The 13,733-nt window shown below is 44.6% G+C and overlaps 1 long non-coding RNA gene and 1 other non-coding gene across 2 annotated transcripts in view; both read left to right on the top strand.

Annotated features, from left to right (window-relative positions):
* The window catches only part of LOC118004510, an 84,124-nt gene extending 78,931 nt beyond the window's left edge, over positions 1 to 5,193 (top strand). Inside the window, exon 4 of the long non-coding RNA XR_004677605.1 lies at positions 4,929 to 5,193. This is a non-coding gene — a long non-coding RNA (uncharacterized LOC118004510). The remainder of the gene's footprint in view (positions 1 to 4,928) is intronic.
* A 159-nt stretch (positions 5,194 to 5,352) lies between these two features.
* LOC118004844 lies at positions 5,353 to 5,455 on the top strand. Its single transcript, XR_004677721.1, has one exon. It is a non-coding gene; the product is annotated as a U6 spliceosomal RNA (small nuclear RNA).
* Positions 5,456 to 13,733: the final 8,278 nt, after the last annotated feature.

The following is a 13,733-nucleotide window of genomic DNA, read 5'->3' as shown; positions in this document are numbered from 1 at the left end:
ACAGCCCGCAGTTTCATTTGTTTTGCCACTTGGGAGAGTTCAGGATCACAATATTGCCAATTTTAAGTTTTAATAAGTTTTCTCACCTTTTCATGGCTGTCTTTAAAAAGAAAAATATATACATACAATGAGCAATAGTTGGCATTCTGAATATTGGTTGTTATGTTACAGTTGAGATGAAAACGTTAAGAAACACAGCCACATCCCATTTCCTTAGAAGACTTTTGGTTGTAAAAGTGCTTTAAAGAAAAGTTGGCAGATAAGAAAATGAAAAGAGGGATCTCCATTCATATAATTGTTGCATAGTAAACTCGATAATGGAAGTTTTGGAGGGTTCTTCTTGTGTCACTCAGCAGGTGTTAGTTCTACTCCAAGAGAGGAGTACATGGTTGGGTGGGAGGCACTGGGAGATTTTCTCTCCTGCTGGGTACAAGTAGTTTTTATTCCTTATTTAGGTCCGATACTCCACAGTGCAGTGTTATGTTATATTTAATAAAAAATAGCAAGCCATCTAAATGTTTAATCAAAGGGAACAGTGTGGTAAATACAGCACATCTACTTGATGAATGCTTCTGGTCATTATTAAGAAGGTGATTACTAAGACCATAACGGAAAAATAGTATGATGTAATGTTGAGGGGAGAGAAACAGAATGTAAAATGACATGTCAGCTGAGATTTAAGGGCTTTTTTAAAAGTGAAGAGTGTCTACCGTACAGACAGCCTCTCAGAGACTGAAGGCTGGATCCAATGGCTGGTCAAAGGTGCCCCCCATGGGGCCTGAGCAATGGGATTGTGACCTAAATCTGAAGCTAAGTAAGCAATAAATACTCCTGAATATGAATAAATATGTTTAAAAAGAAAAAGAGACCTACTTTAGGTAAACAGTGTTACCATTTGGTATCAAGAAAAACAAATTTGCTTGCTGGCCCCTTTCTTCTCCTCCTTTTCCTTGTCTCCCCTAATCAGGTACTTTCCTTTGAGCTGTTTCTTCTAAAATTGGCAGACAAATTATCTTCCTCATCAAATTAATGTTTGCCTACCTCCAATAAAGCTCAGACCCTGTGGTTAGGCACACTGCTGCCCATGGCCTGGAGCTTTCTCAGAATGGTGAACTCTGTCTGTGACTGGTGTTACTAGCTGAACTCCTCCACATTAGGACTTGTTGCTGCCTCCTTCCCAGGGTGTCTAGGAATGGGATTGGCAATAATGGCCCATTGCCTGGTTCTCACAGATGCGTGGTCTGGAAGGTAACTTAGGCAGGTGAGCAGGTGGAGTGTTTGTGATGCAAGACCCTTGGCACATTGTCATAAAGTTGCCTGTGAATTACATGGAGATTTGGAAATAATATCCTGCTGTTGGGGGAGGGAGATGGAGGGAGGGGGGAGAGAGAGGGAGGGGGAGACAGAAAGAGGGAGGGAAGGAAGGAGGGAGGGAGAGGAAGGGGGAAGAGGGAGAGAGAGGAGGGAGAGGGAGGGGGAGGAGGGAGAGGGAGGGGGAGGAGGGAGGGAGGGGGACAGAGAAGGGAAGGGATGGGGGGGAGAGAGGGAGGCATAGAGAGAGAGGGAGAGAGGTGGCTGCCAGTTTCTTGCATTTTGGGCATCCTGCTCTTAAATAGGCATGAGGGTCATTACTAGAGGACTTTTTCCTCAGAGGAAGTCCTTTCAGTGCTCTCTCTACTCTGGGACTTAGCCCCTTATCATCCTTTTGCCCTGTTCTGCCATCTCCTTTGCGGGCTGTGCTTTCTCGACAGTGCCTCTCTCCTAGGACTCTTGGAGTATGGATGCAGTTCACCCAGCCTGCCTCCTTTACTGTCCTCACAAAGCCATGTCAGTTGAGGACAAGTGGAAAAGGCAAAATTCAACTCTCTCTCAAATCTCCTTCCTTCCTACTTCTGCAGTGGTAGAGTTGAGACATCTGTCCCTGAACAGAAGCACACAGTTAAGAGTTAGCTAACCACTTGCCTTTCTTTCTTCCTGACTCCTCACCTCCGAATCTGGGAGCCTTGAGAGATCATGCAGAGTGTAGCCCTCGATGGGCTCTAGAGATGACCTGGCTCGCCCTCCTTTTTCTGGATGAGGAAAGTGATGCCCCAAGGTCATTGCTTGAGATCACATATTCCCAAGTGGCAACTACAGGACAAGATCCCAGATCCCTCCCATCCCAATCAGGTAGCCTTTTCATTATATCCTTAGGCTTACTTGAGTGACTTTCTTGACCCCAGAAACTTCTAGGATGCTCTACAGGTTTTCTGTATAGCTTTGTCCAAAGGCCGTCTCTTTCACAACACTTATAGAGGGACCCAACCAGAAGAGAATTCTTCATCCTCCAATCTCCCTTAGCCACCTTTTACACCATGCAAAGCATTTGTAGTCTATAGTGCTAGCACCTATTTGGGTTAATTATATACATGTTTTACCCTCCTGACTGGACTGCAAGAGCTGCTTGAAGTCAGGAATTGTACCTTTGTCATATTTGTTTGTCCTATGATGGGGGCATGGCACTTGGCAATGGTGGATGCTCAATAAACCCTATGAGGCACGAACGAACCAGAGAATGAGTGAATAAGCCATGAGCCCACTGGCATAGCACCTTTGTTCCCTCCTGGAGTAGGGTGCTGTAAATCAAAGTGTGATGAATCTCTGGGGACTGGGAGCTTTGTGAGTTATGGGGAAGTCTCCCTGTCTCTCCGGCTGAGTGGGCAGCGATAACATTAAATCTGCAGCCTTGGAGTAGGAGCAGTGATTTAGGAAGTACATTCATATGGGCTCTTCATAAATAAATCAATTAAATTGCTGCCGCGAGCTGGTCAGGCAGGTCTGCCCCTCAGCTGAGCAGGTATGCGGTGCTCCTCTGGCTAGGATCTTGATTGCTGCTGAAAATTGCTCCAGTGTCTGGGTTTCCGCACAGCGTGGGGCTTCTGGTCATCAGCGTTTGCCTCTTTGAGGACTTTCCTCACCAACGAAGAGAGGGCAGAATAGTTCATTGTTTAGTCACTGTGGTTACATCAGCCTGGGGCAGCTGCCCCAACTTTAGGCTTTCCCTACATGTGGCTGATTTTTTATTTTGGTATGGATTTCTTTACTTGGTAAGTTTCCTTATGGGGGATTCAGTAGCTATGGAGCTCAAAAGTCATGTTTCAATAAAGAACTGTGGGAAGCTCAGCTGATAAGAAAAACGCTCTGAATTTCTGGTCCATTTCAAAAAAATAAGTGGATTTTGGAAATGATGAAGTGACTCCATGCATCGTCCTCTCCATTAAAATCGTTTTGCTTTATCTTAGTCCCAAAGACCAGGGTCTCTGGAGTCAGAAGGTAGCAATTAATTTAGTTGAAATGCTAATTTATATTTCTGAGCTAATAGGAGGTGATGAGTGGAAATTCTCCAACTTCCCTCTTTTCCTCACAGTTTATTTCCTAACAACAAATATCTACTGAGTACCTAACACATGTCAAAAATATGACAGGCTTTGGAGATATAAATATGAAGTACTCTTTGCTTTCAAGGATTTTGTATTTTGATAGGGGTTGCAGATATATGCACTGATGAGAGTATAAAGGAGCAGCCCAGTGATGGAAACTGGATAAAGAGCTCTGGGAATAGGAATGAGACAGAAGTGTATTGGCTTAGGGAAGGGTCACTAAACTAGGACTTAAGGGATGAGTGGGGTTTCACTGGAGGAAGGGAGGGTACTCCAGAGGGTGGGAGTAACATAGAGAAAGGACTTGGAGCATTTTAAGGCATTTAAAGGACTGATCATTCAGGCATCTATTCACCCACAGGTAATTACTGACCAATCCATGTGGTGGGCTCTGTGTCATGCAGGTACTCGTGGAACTGCCTCAGGCAGGGTCTCTGTCTGCCAGGAGCTCAAGGTTTGCATGGAGGGTGGGATTCCTGCAGAGAGAGTCGGGTGCGAGGCTGGGAGGTTGGGCTGGGAGACTGTGTCAGAGGCTCTGGCGCTGGACTGAGGAGTTTGGACTATGGCCAGCAGTGCTCGTGGGGATGGTGTCTAAACCTTCAGTCTATGACTGAAGGACATTGAGGGTATTTCCTTTTTTTTTTTTTTTTTTTTTTTTTTGCTTTCACAAACATCATTGCAGTGAAAAACTTTGTAATACATACATCATTTCAAGCATGTGAGAGCATGCACATAGGATGAGTGCCTAAAATGGAATCACTGGATCAAAGGGTGTGTGCATTTGGTAAATTTTGTCAAATTCCCTTCATTAGAGGTTTTTCAGCGTTCACTCCTAGCAGCAGTAAATGAGATGCGCTTCCCGGCCTACTCTGCCCCCACCACGCACACACACACCCATGCACGCACACACGCACACACACACGCGGGTGTGTGCACACGCATGAGCTGTAACAAGGACAGTCTTTCATTCTACTCCCCCAAAATTGTCACTCTTGTGGGGGCACAGATGGCCAAGCTCCAGCACTCTCTAAAGGTACATGGGCATGAGTTTGAGATGGATGAAATTCTATCCTGGACAAATCCAAGACTACCTTCTATGTTTTACCTCAGTTCAGATTTCTGTCCTGTGGGTACGCAGAGTGAAGAATTATGGGAAAAAGTGGTTGGCCCCTAGGTTGTTAGATTCAAAGATTAGGAGTGTCCTCATATATAACTACTAAATGGGACTCATAATAACATGGTAGATGGGTCACTGATGTAGGCTTAAACTCTCCCTGATTTTTTTTTTTTTTTCATATTTTCAGCTTCTGCCACTTTCTGGGGAAATGACTGCTCTGAGTCTCATTTGTCTTAAACTTTTAACCTTGGAGTGTGCAGGCCTGTTTAATCAGTCTACTACATCAATAATAGTTGATAAATATAGTCCTTTACATGGGATGATAAAAAGCTGGTAGCATATGATTACTTAGACATGTGACAAGACTTCAAACTTAAATCTGTGTCTTTCAGCATCCCTACCCCCCATAAGTGGAAGATGAAGGCAGAAGTGTGGTTTCCAGGCACAAATCCCATGTATGTGAAATAGATAACTGAAGTTGGCCCAACTATCTCAGCTGTCATCTCCATCCTCTCTCTGACTACCTGGGGATAAGGAGTGACAAGAGAATGCCCACGTTTAGAATGAAGGTGCTTGACAAAGGCTTACCAGGAGCGATCTTGCAGCTTTTAGCAGGAATATCAAGAGCAAATTGCACAGGTAAGAGGCAGAAAACTGAGTTTAGAGTAGTTTGTAGTTTCTGTATTAAACAGATACTCATTATAGGATTTTAAAAGTCAGGCGAGCAAGCAACTTGCATTTATTCAGGACCTGTTTGCTGAGGCACTGTATTAAACAGTACGAAAGGTAATGAATAAGTAAGTAAATAAATAAATACTGCTCGTTTCGGCAGCACATACACTAAAATTGGAATGATAGAAGATTAGCATGGCCCCTGCACAAGGATGACACACAAATTTGTGAAGCATTCCATCTTTAAAAACAAACAAATAAATAAGTAGTTAGGGTCCCAGCTCTTTAAGAAATCAGGAAGGAGTTGGGAAGACAAACCTACATGACCAATTTAATGGCTATATGAGAGTTAACAGTATGAAGTTGCAAATACATGAAACAATTTGGTGCCAAGCTGTTGGGTCTGAGGAACTTAAATAGCTCTGAGCTAAGAGGATTAGAGTCCCCAACTTGAAAGCTCACCACAGCTCTAGGAAAGTTCTTTGGAAAGCTAGGGTGTATCTTGCTCCCTCTTTCCTACCCATCAGGCTTCCATACATCTGTGTTCTTGTTGAACCTCTCCCATATGCTTTGCATGCACACTTTGCTTTGGTTCTTTCTCCTGAGGGACCTTCAGGATACTTCCCTCCTTTTCTCTACACCTTGGGAATCCACTCAGGGCAGCACCATCTTCCATTCTTTCTAGAGCTCTGTGGCTTATGACTTTCCCTCATTCATCACAGCAACCTGATCCTGTGTCCCATATTCCCCTTACTAGAGGATAGGGATGCCTTCAGGTCCCCCCAAAATTAAACATAGCGTTACCTTATGGCTCAGCAATCCGACTCTTAGGAATATACCCCAAAGAGGTGAAAACAGGGGTTCAAACAGATACTTGTACATAAATGTTTATATGGCACCATTAACAATGGTTAAAAGGTAGAACAACCCAAATGTTTATCAATGAATGATGCATGGTTAAACAAATTTGGTATAGCCATACAATGAAATGTTATTCAGCCATAAAAAGGAGTGAAGTACTGATAGATGCTACAACATGGATGAACCTTGAAAACAATATGCTAAGGGAAAGAAACCAGATCCAGAAGGTCACATATTGTATGATTCCATTTATATGAAATGTCCAGTGTAGGTAAATCTGTGGAGACAGCAACTAGATTGGTGGATATCAAGGACTGGAGGAGTGGTAAATGGAGAGTATCTGCTTAATGTGCATGGAGTTTTATTTTGAAGTGATACAAATATTTTGGAACTAGATAAAGGTTGTAGTTGCAGAACATTGTGAATGTACTAAGTGCTACTGAATTTTATGTTACATGCATTTTTCTTCAATTAAAAAAAAACCCAAAACAAAACAGGTAACTCCTTCAGGGAACATGAAGTTGGGAACCAGCAGTTTAAACACTCTTCTTCCTGATATAATTGATTTGGGGGTAGGGGGATGTGGGTCATTGAAGAAATAAAACCTTAATGCAGAGGGGTGATTTTTAGAGTGTAGTTTAGGCAATGACAGCAATCCATCAGATTGATACAGAGATTTATAGTTCAGGAAGTGCTTTTGGTCCAACATCTTATATACTCCTTATAACCTTTCCCCCATTTTTCCTCCTCATTTGTCAAAAAAGGTCATGGTTCACACTTCCTGTCACCTGGAATAATGTTACTGCACCCCTGTGTTTGAATCCAATCCATTCTTTTTTTTTTTTTTTTAAAGATTTTTTATTTATTTATCAGAGAGAGAGAATGGGAGACAGAGAGCATGAGACGGGGAGGATCAGAGGGAGAAGCAGACTCCCCGCTGAGCGGGGAGTCCGATGCGGGACTCGATCCCGGGACTCCAGGATCATGACCCGAGCCGAAAGCAGTTGCTTAACCAACTGAGCCACCCAGGCGCCCCTGAATCCAATCCATTCTTGAAGGACCAGATCAAATGTCATCCCTTGAAGCCTCACCTGGAAATATAAGCACATTCTGGTTGCTCTGAGCACTTTAGGGTTTAAGACAAGCTCTGTTTATGAGCCAAGGTACCTAATGCCAACTTGGGCAGAGATGACATCTATTTCGATGTCTAGACACTGTATGTGAACAACGTAATGATTGAACAATATTGGCATTAGGAATAATTTGAAGGTGTGATGGACGATGTGGCGGAGCAGATCATATGGTTAGTCAGAAACGGGTAGGTCAAGGGGAGCTTGTTAAGCGGTTGGTTAGTAGAGCCTCTTAGGCTAGGGACTCCCTAGTATAACTGTCATATCTGATGCCTTCCATGGCACTTGACACATAGTAGGCCATTTAAAAATGTTGACTTAGTTCTTTTGTTCATTCATTTATTAATTTCCTATTGGGGAGAGGATGGTCCTCAGAATATAACCTGCCTGAAGATAAGAACCCCATCTCTCTCATTCCGCAGTGCCTTGCAGAGTGCCTGGTATAATTGGTTCTCCATAAACACTTGTGGAATGAGTGACTGAACTGAATGGAGAGAATGTAAGATGGAATCTGGCAGTTCTCTGCTTCAATCCCAACTCTGGCTCTCACGGCTGTGTTGTCCTATAAATAAGGGAGGATAAACCCAACTCTGCAGCTTAGTACTGGATACATTTAATAAATGGTCGGTGTTATTTATCCAACAAATAATCATCAAACCTGAACAACAAAAGCAGCTCTCTTTGGCAACTTAAAGTCATCCATTCTTGTGCTTTGGTCATGTGAACCTGGCTGAGTATTCATTTATTCATTCATTCCACAACTATTGACTGAACTCTTACTATGTGTTGGGTTCTGTTCTAGGAACAATGGGGAAGCCACCAGAAGGCTGTAAAACAGGAGGAACACGCTCAGACAAATGTGTTACAAGGATTCCTCCTTTTTGTGTGTGAAGAATGACTTAAAGGTGGGCAAGATGCAATAAGGAAGCACAGAGAATGTGTATTGCCAGAGAATGTGTATTGTACTTGTCTTTATGGAGAGGAAGATGTCTTAGTCTAGAGGGGAGGTCGTGGGGGTGGTGAGGAGATCTGGACTGTATTTTGGAGGCTGAGCAAAAAAGACTTGATGATGGGTTAGATATTGGGCGGGGGAGTGAAGAAAAGGGGGGGTTAGGTTTATGCCTCAAGTAACTGGCTGAGTGAAGCTGCTGTTTCCTGAGACAGTAGACACTTCCGAAGAGATTTGGTAAGGAATTCTGACAATCTCGATTTAGCTAGGATACTTTGCAGGTGCCTATTAGATATTGACGTGGGGCGCAGTAGAGAGATTGGAGCTGTATCTATTGAAAAGGTGGCATAGAAGGTACTTAAAGCCACGGGAACAGATGAGATCCTTTAATTAATTAATTAATTAGTTTATTTTTTGTTATGTTATGTTAGTCACCATACAGTACATCATTAGTTTTTGATGTAGTGTTCCATGATTCATTGTTTGCATATAACACCCAGTGCTCCGTGCAAGATGAGATCCTTTTAAAAGGGACAGAAGAGAAGCCTTGGGAATGAGCTGTGAGAAGCTCCTTTGTTTAGAGCTTGAGTACAGAAGTGGCCCAGCATGTGGGCTCGTAGAATTTAAGGGACAAGTTTCTGGGAAGAGGAATGTCCGTCCATATCAACAGCTGTTGAGAGGACTGAGCGAGATGAAGACAGAGAAGGGACACTGAAACTGGCATCTTGGAGCTCATCTGTGATTTGGCAAAGGCAGTTGCAACCAAGGGGAGGGGTGAAAATACCAAGGTAATAGGTGGCTGGGCTAATGGGAGGAGAGGGAATGGAGACACTGTGTGGCAGTGTCATGGGCTGATGGGTCGAGGCGGATGTGAGGTACAGGACACTTTGCTTCCTTGAAGGGGGAACCCTAGAGCATGTTTGTGGGTTGATAGGAGGAATCAAGAAGAGGGAGGGGTTGATGACCCATGAGGGAGAGGAGGCTGCAGCAAAGCGCCTGAGAAGGTGAGAGTGAGGGCTCCAGCCCACAGGTGTCCTGTCATATTTTGAGAGGCTCTTCTGGAAGGATGGAGAACATGAGTGACATCCGTTTTGAGAGATGCTGGACATGAGAGTAAACATGACTGAGGGAAGTGAAATCTCTGGACCATAGAATTTCGGGCAGACCACCACACACACGGTATGGAGGTGCACTGACCAGGTGCATAAGCATTTTCTTGAAACAAAAATGTGATCCTGCAGGCGGAGGTCAAAATGTCGAACTATCACAGGAGTTCTGATGCCTCTAGGCCTGAGGCAAAGGGAAGGGAGATAGAAACTTCTAGAGAAGGGCAGAGTGGAAAGGAGGAGGAGGTCAAAGAGTGTGGGGGCCGGGAACGATAGCAGAAAGGAAGAAAGAGGAGGCAGGGAGGAAGAGGGGAGAACTTGTGTCAGAGGCAGCCCAGCCACACCTGTGGCTTTGCCCTTTAACTAACAGCCAAGGGCACGGCGAGTCATAGGAAACCGCTATAACCAGCACAGGTGTGACAACACAGCCCGGCTCCGCTCTTGGCCCGTGAGAAAGGAAGTGCTGGGACAGGGGCCTGGCTATAATTAGCACCCATGGGCAGCCTAGAAAGCTGCCTGCTCTGAGGTCGGAGAGTTCAGAGCTGGCATGTGAAAACAGGGCCGTGCAAACAGCCAGTGGAAACTCCCGTGGGAGGTTGGCCTCTGAAGTCCCTGTTGGTGCCTCCTGGGCTGGGAGCGCAGCCCTGCAAGCTGGCCACACCGAGCACGGACCCTGGAGCCAGCAAGGCTAGTGTCCAGATGAGGGCGGCCAGAATTCCTCGGGCTATCCCTTATCTGTCTGGGCAAATGTCCTTCCTTTGTGGCTGGCTTTCTCTGGCTTGTGGGGCAGCCCCAGCTGGTGGGAGTCGCACTGCCTTGGCAGACAGGGGAGGCCGGCCTTGGCAGATATAGAGGGCGATGCTTTCCTAAGGCCTCGTCTCCGTGGAGAGTATTTCTTTCTAAGGCTTTGGCACATCCATGCTTTTCTCCCCCATGCTGGCCCATCTCTGACTTTATTGCTCATTTCCCACATGGGAACATCTTTTTTTTTTTTTTTAAATCTTTGCAGTGAAATAGAGAGGAAACCTCAAAGAGCTCTTCTCTTCTCTTCTCTCTCTCTGTGTGTGTGCATGTTATTTTGGAATCAGTTTGGAATTTAGGAGGGAAAAGGTAGAGCACATGTTCTTTTTCTTTACACTCCTCAACAGTGAACACAGATGTCCCCTTGCTGTTACTCCTCTATTATAGACTCATTAAATCTCAGCTTTGGATGGCATCTATTTCACCCACCCAACCTCAGGAAGCAGGACTCCCAGCCCTAATGAGTGGTATTCAAAGCAGAGCCCCATTCCTCCTCCTAGGGCAGCTGCCTCTTCCTCTACCCACCTGTTCAATTCTAAGAAAATTCTTCCTTATATGGATCCCACTTTAATTTCCTTGTAACTTTCCATCTCCAATCTTGGTTTTCTTTCTGGACATCCCAGAATTAGCTAGCTCTCATCTTCCAAATAAGAGCCCTTCCTTTTTGCTTTGTGAAATAGATCCTTCTTTTCAGCCTGCTTTCTCTTTTTCAGGCTAATCATTCCCAGTTACTTTGACCACTCATTAATTCACCAGATTATCTGTTTCTTGCCAGTTCAGTGCCTTCTACTGTACTAGGTACTGGGAGATGTAGCCATTAATAAAATGAAACTGGAGGAACTCACATTTTATTTAAAAAGAACACTTAGTGGGCAAAGTAGAAACATGTCATAAAATTAGAAGATGAGGTGATAAGAACCATAATAGAGATAAAAGATGTCTATCGCCTATTAAGGGCTTACCACATCATGTTACTAAGTATGCTGTGCACATGATCTCACATAGAACTCACAACATCATGACCAACTTATAGACAGATCAGATACTCTGCCAAACTTCACAAGGCTTTTAAGATGGCAGCCAACCTTACACTAAAGGGTGGATTCGGGATTTCTAACTATTGAGACAGATGTGAAGTCTCACCATCAAGTTTAGACACCAAGAGCAGGGATTGAACTCTGGCCATCTGGCTGCAGAGCACATCTGCTTGACCGCTGTGCCATCTTGCTTTCCTGGAGGGCTCTTTCTCTTCTGCTGTGGGAATACCAAGGAAGTAAGGATAGGACTATCCTTAGCAGGGCTGCTGCCTCTGAACTGTGTTGAAGAGACCTTTTTTAGATGCTCCCCCCCACCCCCCCCGCTGGCCAGCAGGAAGCTCACTGTGCTAGCTCTGACCTCGCTATTATTCTTGGCATAGGCCATTCAGTTTCATGTTACTGACCCCTCTGCCGTTCTGAATACATGTTTTTTTTTTCCACATCGTAATGGGAGCTGGCATGCAAAGTCAAGGCCACCTCATGTGCTGCCAACAATGGTCCATTCTTAGAGGAATCACTTTCCAAAGCCATCGTGGGAGCCGTTGAATTAAATCCCGCTGCTTGGAAGCTAGTGGTTGTCCTGGGGGAAGGTGGGCAGAGCTTTTCACCATCACTTGGCAGCGTTGTTCAACCTGTTTGGGGGAGATGGGGAGTCCCTGGGTGCTCCTGTGACCTAAGCACTTAACACCTATTCATGGTGCCCACTGTGCGGGGCACAGGGTGGGGACCTAAGAGCCGCCCCTCTTCACCCCCCTTCCCAGCCATGGCCAACAGCAGCTGTTGTTGCTGGGACTGTTAGGGCTCCGCAGCCTTGAACAGCCCAACAGGAGATCACATTCTATTTTTTTCTTCTGGCTCCAAGCGGCTTTCTGATGATTGCATATTCCAGTATGGGGTTGTGTGTCTGCTTATTATTTCATTCTGGATGATGGTGTGACCTGTACTGAACATGGTAGGCAGGAATAATTACTATCATCATTATTATTTTTAACTGTGCACCATTGAGAGAAGCAAGTGTTGTCGGAGAACAGAATTATCTTTCCCCTCCCCCCACTTTTGTTTCCCCAATGAGCTCTCAATTTAAATTAAACAGAGATTGCTCATCAACAGAAGGTTAGGGTGGTGGTGATGGGGGGGGGCGTGAAATTTAAGTCATTTGTTTCTTTTTTGTGGAGGGAGCAGATATTAGCTCTTATATTTCTCCCCTCTGATATGGATGACTTTTCTCTTTTCATAAAAACGGCCAATAATAATAATAATAATATGCAGAATTTAGACCTCTCAGGCAACATTCTTGCAATGACTTAAAAACTGGGGAAACCAAAATTCATTACATTTGAGTTCACATCTGCATTTTGCTTTGGGGCCTTGTGGTAGGCTGAATAATGGTCCTTCAAAGGTGTCCATGTCCTAGTCCCTGGCCCTGTGAATATGTTAATTTAGATGGCAAGAGAGATTTTGTGGATGTAATTAAGGATCTTTAGGAAGATGAGCTTGGATTTTTCCATGTGGGCCCAGTGTAATCATAAAGGTCCTTAGAGGAGGTCTATAGCCATACCATCCTGAATGTGCCCCATTTCGTCTTAGAAGAGGGAAGTGGGACTCAGAGGCAGAGTAGGACATGTGATGATGGAAGCAGGGTCAGAGCAATCTCAGGAAGGGGCCCTGAGCCTGCAAATGTGGGAGGCCTCTAGAAGCTAGGGAAGGTAAGGAAATGAATTCCTCCTGAAGCCTCCAGAAGGAATGCAGCCCTGCTGACACTTTGATCTAAATGTCTGACCTCTAAAATTATAAGATAATTAATTTGTGTTGTTGGAAGCCCCTGTTTGTGGTCACTTGTTACTGTAGCAATTGGAAACTCTGCACACCGGGAAGAAGAAAGAGCCTGTGGTTATGTAGGTAGACTGACCGACCTCTCAGGCTCAGGACTGCTCTGTGGATGTTTTAGGTGCTGGGTCCACATACTCTCCAGTTGACTGACACTTTTCCTTCCAACTTCCTCTCTTCTTAAATGCAGGAGAGCCTGGCCTTGCTCTGAGGCATTCTTCGGAGCATTTTATAGAGGGCCCACATAAGTGGGCACCAGAGGATATGGTGATGCTTTCCTAAAGCAGATTGTAAAACCATCTGGGGACACGGGGGCATGATGAGGAATTCATGTTCATCAGACCTTTCCCCCTAATTTGCCAAAACCAGTTCTTGACTGGTCCTCACTAAGGACAGTGTCATCTCTGAGAAGAGAAAGAAGGCAATGAAGGAACTGCTGGACTGACTGAATTTTTCACCAAAGAGCGGGAGTTTCATTAGTGAGACGGTGGGAAATTTGGGGGAAAAACATCATTGTGAAGCCTGCAACTGCCAAGGTGTGCACATACTCCAGCTTTTTGAAAAGGAGGATCCAAAAGGAAAGGCAAAAAAAAGCCCAAGGCCTTGAGACTCTAAAAGGGCAGCAGTTCAAGTTAAAAAACCTATCCCAGTAAGGATAAAAATAGGCTATGTGGGGAGTTCTCTAGTGAGTTCTGATGGAAATACATCCTCCTCACTCCAAAACATACACAATATGGAGGTAAATACACAGCAAAGATAAATACAAAAGGATGCGTGTGAGTTAAACATCAGGAACGGTAATGAGGAAAATAAA

The sequence above is a fragment of the Mirounga leonina genome, unplaced genomic scaffold (genome assembly GCF_011800145.1).
Source record: "Mirounga leonina isolate KUSES-001 unplaced genomic scaffold, KU_Mleo_1.0 Mir_93, whole genome shotgun sequence".
NCBI classification, from domain to species: Eukaryota; Metazoa; Chordata; class Mammalia; order Carnivora; family Phocidae; genus Mirounga; species Mirounga leonina.
Note: the sequence above shows the minus strand (reverse complement) of the source record. Positions and strands in the feature narration are given on the sequence as shown.